We start from the raw sequence: 7,823 nt of genomic DNA, 5'->3' as shown, positions 1-7,823 counted from the left end.
TACTCACCTCCGTAGATCAGCGACTACATCCCGAACTCATAAATACAAAGACTTTCTGGGGAACCTTCTTGAGCATAAGTCCTCATACAAGTGCTTAAGACGCACTTAGGAGCAAGTGGCTACTAATATCCTGGCGGCGTTAAACCCGGAGGAGCGAGAAACCTACAACCAAGAACTCCCACTACAGGAACGCCCAGCACCGCGCGGTGCCCTCTGGGAGGCATAGAGCGTGGTGAGCTCTGCGCAGTCGCACTGCGTCCTCTCCTCTCGCGAGATGAGAAGGTATCCTCGGGAGACGAGAGCCCTCCCATCTGGCGGAGATAGCGTCCCGGCTTCATCTGTGGTTGGTTGGCCCCGCGGATCCTTGGGTGTGCTCTTGCCTGGAAACTGCATTTTCTGCTTGTATGGATTCTCCCTTAGGTGGGCCTATGTCGGCCAACCTTAACTACATTGTCGTCTTCCCCTGAAAGATTTTTATTCTCTGTGGAATGAAATCCCATGCGACAAACATCACTGCCTATGAGTCTTTTTTTTTTTTTTCTTTTCTTGATGTCTTTAATGGGGGGGGGGCCTGCACCCGCCACATATGAAATTTCCCAGGCTAGGGGTCTAATGGGAGTTGTAACTGCTGGCCACAGCAACGCCAGATACAAGCCACCTTTGCAACCTACACCACAAGTCATGGCAACACCGCATCCTTAGCCCACTGAGCAAGGCCAAGGATCGAACTCGCGTCCTCTTGGATACTAGTGGGGATACCGCTGAGCCACAAGGGGAACTCCGTCTATGAGTCTTAAGGCTTAGACTTGCCTCCTTCAAACTCTTAGCAGGAGAACAAAGAGAATATGAAGATTTTAGAGCTGTTGCCAAAGATAAAACTTTTTAGGGAGGTGCTCACGGAATTTGCTAATTTACCACAGTAATGCACCATGCGAAAGACGGGATGTAAATATGGTCATTTGAACAGGGGCCAGTTGTGGGTGGTGGGGGAAGGAGAGCACCAGTTACACTATTCACTTGTGCCTAAATTTCTTCAGATTCCAGAATAATTAGTCAATTCCTTAATTTTCTCAGAGGTTAACCACTGTGGCTTTCTATCAGTAGGAGTATGTGGCTATTAAAATACTTGCTGTGTTCACATCTTGTCCAGGCACTTTTTCGGGGGGCCAGGGGACTGCACCCTCGGGCTTAATGGAAGTTCCAGGGCCAGGGATGGAATGGGAGACTGCAAGGCCAGATCCTTTAATCCACAGTGCAGAGCCAGGATACAATCTGCGTCCTGGTGCTGCAGAGACAGCCGCGATCAGCAGCTGGAACTACATCAAGAAGTTTTTGTCTTTTTGCCTTTTCTTGAGCCGCTCCCGCGGCATATGGAGGTTCCCGGACTGGGGGTCTAATCGGAGCTGTAGCCACCAGGCTATGCCAGAGCCACAGCAACGCGGGATCCGAGCCGCATCTGCGACCCACACCACAGCTCATGGCAATGCTGGATCCTTAACCCACTGAGCAAGGCCAGGGCTCGAACCGCAACCTCATGATTCCTAGTCGGATTTGTTAACCACTGCGCCACGACGGGAACTCCAAGAAGTTTTTTGATGTATGATTTTTTTGTCTCAAAAATGACTATAACTATACCTTCGACTTCTAACAGGTGGGACAGTTCTCAGAGCTTTCTGAGAGTCTGCTTCCTGGGTTATAATCCTCAGTTTGGCTCAAATAAAATTCCCCTTTTTGGAGTTCTCATTGTGGTTCAGTGGTTGTCTCTGTAAGGATGCGCTTTCTATCCCTGGCCTCACTCAGTGGGTTATGGATCCCAAGCTGTGGCACAGGTCACAGATGCAGCTAGTATCCAGTGTGCCTGTGGCATCGGCTTGCAGCTGCAGCTCAAATGTAACTCTTAACCTGGGATATCCCTATGCCGAAGGTGCAGCCATAAAAAGAAAGAAAAAATTTTTGTTTCCTTCTTGGCAGTTAATTAAATTTTTGTTGACATACCTCATGTCCCTTTTATCACTTAAGAATATATCCTGGGAGTTCCCATGTGGGTCAGTAGTAACGAACCCAACTAGCATCCATCGGGATGCAGGTTCAATCCCTGACCCTGCTCAGTGGGTTTAGGATCCGGCATTGCCATAAGCTGTGGTGTAGACAGGCAGCTGCAGCTCGGATTCGACCCCTAGCCCCTGGGAACTTACATATGCCCCAGTGGCAGCCCTAAACAAACAAAAAAGAATATATCCTGAAGGTAACATCATGTATGGGTAGGAGGACCTTCATTCAATATATGCCTGCAGGGAAATATAGTGCGTGAATAATGCATCACTTATTCAAATAGCAACCAGTATGTACAAAACCAACTTAGATCAATTTCATAGGGATTCCAGGTGATTTCTCATTAGACTTCCAACTTATGGAGTTCCCGCTGTGACTCAGCAAGAACCTGACTAGTACCCCATGAGGGCTGGAGTTGATCCCGGGCATGCTCAGTGGGTATAGATTCTGGCATTGCCTGTGAGCTGTGGTGTAGGTCACAGAGGTGGCTTGGCTCTCTTTGCTGTGGCTGTGGTGTAGGCTGGCAGTTGCAGCTCCGATTTGACCCCCAGCCTGGAAACATCCATATGCTGCAGGTGCAGCCCCAAAAAGCAGAAAGAAAAGAAAAAATAAAAAAAGTATGATATATATTATGGACAATTGTGCAAAATCTGAATCCGAATTTAATGTAGGGAAGAAAGAGAGTTCATACATCTTAATGTTTTCCATTTCATAGGTAACTATATGTAATTAGTTTTAAAGATCACTTTTCAGCTTTTAGAAAATTTCCATTTTGCTTTAGAGTTTCCAAACTCCCAGGGCCCTCACAGCATGCATAATAGCAGCATCTCCTGTGAGGCCTTACCTGACTGAGGATTTTCAAAAAAGATTCTGAGAGTTGTGACCCCACACCATGAGTAAGAGCTTTGATTATACCCTGAAAACCTGGAGTTGCGTCTTAGAATCTAACAGGATGCAGAAAAGTAAACACTAGAGCACCTCACTAGTCTCCAAATATCAGATACATTTTGTGATTTTTCAGAGTGACACACACTCTATGGGAGAATTTTTTAACTCTCTTTTGAGCAGATATTGTTGGTGCTGCACCATCTAACGTGAACAAGGCAAGGATAGAAGCAGGGAGTAGAGAGGATTGAGTAAGAAGGGTCTGAGAAAAGTCAGCATTTACTGTTATTTTGAGGTGGTTCCATCTGGGAGGGGATCCCGTAGGGGTGCATATTGTTCACATGTAAATTGAGATTCATCAGATCAAGATCAAGTCCCCAGATCTCCTGCTGTGACACAGCAGAATTAGCAGCATCACTGCAGTGGCAGGATGTAGGTATGATCCCTAGCCTGGCACAGTGGATTCAAGGATCTAGTGTTGCCACAGCTAAAGCACAGATCACAACTGCAACTCGGATTGGATCTGATCTCTGGCCTGGGAACTCCATAAAGATCCGGTCCTAGAAATGTTCATGTTTCAGTTATGAATTGGAAAAGAAATTGACCCAGTGTTTGCAGTCTGCAAATGTCAGCTGGAAACACTTGTTTACAGATTGGAAAGCATTTGGATTGGTTTCACTTGAAAAGTACTCACTCTTCCCAAATGTAAGTCCTCTGAGAATTGAAGTAATGGGAGAAATAAGGAATCTTCTTGGTCTAGAATATTAGAGGTAAACAACAAGCATCATAGGGAACTAGATTCAGTATCTTGTAATAACCTATGGTGGAAAAGAATCTGAAAAAGAATGAATATCTATATCTACGTATATCTGAATCACTTTGCTGTACACCTCAAACCAACACAACACTGTAAATCAACTACACCTCAACTAAAAAAAATAGAGAATGTGTGAATTTCTATAAGACATGGGAAAGCTAAACCCAAAAGATTGTGGGAAAGTTTTATGGCAGAAAAATTTGGTGCACAAATGTACACGTTTGTGTGTAAACATTCTCAAGAAATGAAATATAATTTCAGTACTAATGTAGACAAGTCAAGAAAATAGTGCTGTAAATTCCCTGAAACTCTCAGGTAAATAGAAGCTTAAATTGAAATTCTTTTTTTTTTTTTTTCTTTTTAGGGCCACACCTGAGGTTCCCAGGCTAGGGGTCTAATTGGAGCTGCAGCTGCCAGCCTACACCAGAGCCACAGCAACGCCAGATCCGAGCTGCACCTGCGACCTACACCACAGCTCATGGCAACGCCAGATCCTTAACCCACTGAGCAAGGCTAGGGATCAAACCCCCAATCTCATGGTTCTGAGTCGGATTCATTAACCACTCAGCCACGACAGGAACTCCAAAACTTTTTAATTTTTAAAAAAAATCTTGGTTTTTGTTTTTTTGTGGGGTTTTTTGTTTGTTTGTTTGTTTTGCCACACTTGTGGCAAGCAGAAGTTTCTGTTCCAGGGATTGAACCCTCACCACAGTAGTGACAATGCCAGATCCTTAAGGGCTAGGCTGCCAGCGAACTCCTAAAAAGTTTTTTTTTTTACATTACACTTTCTAAATACAGTGTAGCCATTCCACTGAAGGACATGTTAAAATTAGGTTCATATTCTTTGTATCATTATTTACATATAGGTCCCATTTTGACCAACTTGTAAAAATCTATGAGGGCAAGTTCTGCTTTTTTGTTTTTGTGTGGTTTTTTGTACGTTACCGTAATCAAAATTGTGTCCAAGAGCTGGCACTTGGTAGACATTTGCAAGTGAAGAAAGGCAAATGGGAGTTCCTGTCGTGGCTCAGTGGCTAACAAACCCGACGAGTATCCTTGAGGACAAGGCTTTGATCCCTGGCCTCGCTCAGTGGGTTAAGGATACAGGGTTGCCGTGAGCTGCAGTGTTGGTCGCAGATGCAGCTCGGATCCCGCGTTGCTGTGGTTGTGACATAGGCCAGCAGCTGTAGCTCAGATTCCACCCCTAGCCTGGGAGCTTCCATGTGCCGTAGGTGCAGCCCTAAAACGACAAAAAAAAAAAAAAAAGAGTGAGAGAGGGGGTAATGGATCATTCAGTGTCCCGTAGAGGAGAGCTGATTCATTACACCACCAGAGGAAAACACAATCTTTCCCAGCAGGCCGAGTGTAACTTAGAGACACGAGTGTCATGAGTGATGAACACGAAGGGGCTGAGCGTTGGGAAACATAAAGCCATGAACACAGATATAGTCACCAGCCACTGGGCTGGATTCACACTTAGGGTTACACAGAGAGTCAAAATAGAAGAAAGAGAATAAAATGAAACAAAGGCGCTCACCAGGATCAGGAGGCCGAGTGTGGCTCTGGCCTCGTGGCAGGGTCTGGGGGAACGTCTGTGGCTGTGAAGATTTTAGACTCGTTGCTTGTGTCTGTGCAGGACAAGGACCATGGAGCCACTAGCCCAGACCATGAGTCCCCAAAACGCAAAGTCAATGAAAAACATTACGCTTGCCAGCAGTGAGCTTTTAAGTTGGTTTGGGCCAGGTCCAGAACAGGATTTCTACACTTTCTCTATATTTCTATTTTTGGTGTTGTCTGGGCCATTCACCTCTATAGCAACATGTATATTTACTAGGAGATTGAGGATCCAGCAAAAGGAACAGCAGAAGCCAATGTACTTTGGGAATCTAATTTTGATCTCCATCCACTTACAGCTACTGGGACAAAGTTTTAAGTCTCGGAAGCCACCGAGCAGGCAGGTAGTGCTGAGGGAAACCCCTCTGGCCACTCTATGAAAGTAGAAGATAAATTTACATCCAGCAGCATCCAGGAAATATTTCAGTCCAAGCACTGCCATTTCCTGAGGGATCCCTTTGGAGAAAAGAACTAAGCAGTTGGCTAGGACGAGTTGGCTGAGGATTTGGTCTGTGGGTTGGAGATTTTGCCCAGTGATCAAAGTAAACGTATAAAAACAAAGAAGTAAGGAGTTTCCCAGAACCCCAAGTTTGATCTGAGTGAGGAAGGTAATCACCCAGTCTAGGTTGATAGAAACCATCACATCGATATCAAAGGGAAAATGTTCAATTATAAGCAGAATAATCTGAAAAGGAAAAGAAAGACTATATTAAATCTCGTTTCTAGAAGTGTCCATTATGTCAGGTTTTCCCACATTAAAAGCAAACTGAGGGCTTCCCAATGTGGCACAATGGGTTAAGGATCTGGATTGCCTCTGTGGAGATGCCAGCTCCATCCCTGGCCCAGCACATTGGGCTAAGGATCTGGCCTTGCTGCAACTGCGATGTAGGTGAATCCAAGCTGGAGCTTCAACTGTGCCACAGCTGCCGCAATGCAGGATCCTTACCTCACCGCACCAGGCCACCAAGCGGGAGATCAAACCAGAGCCTCCGCAAGGACAAGCTGGATTGTTAACCCATTGTGCCATGGCAGGAACTCCCCTAATCACTGAAGTTTTAACAGCCACTTTTAAATCATATGGAATTATATTGAAAGGACCTAAAGTTTTGTTGTTTTCTAGAGCTTTCTAGAGCTTTGCAGTGTGGAATCTTTTAAATGAAAACTTTTCTTTGCAATCATATTTTTGTGGTATTTATTGCAATTAAATATATAATGGGAGTTTTTTTTAATGAAACTAGAATTAGGAATGTGGAGTAGATGGAGTTCCCATCATGGTGTAGTGGAAACAAATCTGACTACGAATGATGAGGTTGTGGGTTCGATCCCTGGCCTCGCTCAGTGGGTTAAGGATCCGGCATTGCCATGAGCTGTGGTGTAGGTCACAGACGCGGCTCGGATCCGGCGTTGCTGTGGCTGTGGTGTAGGCCAGCAGCTGTAGCTCCGATGGGACCCCTAGCCTGGGAACCTCCATATGCTGCAGGTGAGGCCCTAAAAAGAAAAAAAAAAAAAAGAGAGAATTTGGGGTAGAGGGATTCCTACTGTGGTATGGTGAGTTGGGAGGTTGCCTGCACAGATACTTCAACATATTATTGAAGGAATAGGAATATCAGAGCACATGTTAAAACCTTATTTTTTTTTTCTTTTTCAGCTGCACCCACGAAATCTAAGGATCAAATCTGAGCCACAGCTGCGACTTACGCCACAGCTGTGGCAACGCTGGATCCTGAACCCACTGGCCTGGGCTGGGGATCAAACATCTGCTGCCACAGAGACAAAGCTGGATCTTTCCAGCTGGGGGCCACAGTGGAAACTCCAAAACCTCCTTCTTCCAGTCACATATCCTTTCCTAAGAATCACTGCTAAATAGAGAGAGGGAAGCATACTGTTGTCCACCCAGGGGACAAGTTTTAGAGTCTCTGTTGTGACCAATCAAGTACAACTGGTTCCCAGAGATGAAGAAACCAAATGCCAGCACCGTAAGTTGCTGGTGGATCACAGCCATCAACTCAGCGAGATAAACATGATCTCACTGCTCTTCCTGCATCTGCATAGAAGAATTTTAGAGGAAATATTTGCAGGGTCAAGTAGAGGAGATTTCAGACCACGGAGAAGATGGAAGGGGATGCCAGGCAGCCCCGAGGTGTGGGCTGTGGGCAACGGTGTTTCTCTGAATCCCTGAGAACCCCTTCCTCCTGCCTCTGTTTGCTTTCATGCTCCAGCCCCAGCGGGCAGCACTGTTTCATCCATACACTGTTTCGCACTGAAATAGGAAATTAATTCTATTCCTTCTAAGAGACGAAGAATTATTTGACAAGAATATCTGCTTACCCAACTGAGTTCAAGGTCAGGACAGTGACTGCAAGGGCAGCATCACGCAGGTGTGGACAGGGTCAACTGGACACGAAGATAAAGGTTTGAGACTCAGTGAGATCATTACCCTGCTGGGAAGTAAATA

The sequence above is a fragment of the Phacochoerus africanus genome, chromosome 8 (assembly GCF_016906955.1).
Source record: "Phacochoerus africanus isolate WHEZ1 chromosome 8, ROS_Pafr_v1, whole genome shotgun sequence".
In the NCBI taxonomy this organism is placed as follows: domain Eukaryota; kingdom Metazoa; phylum Chordata; class Mammalia; order Artiodactyla; family Suidae; genus Phacochoerus; species Phacochoerus africanus.
This window is presented reverse-complemented; position numbering follows the sequence as displayed.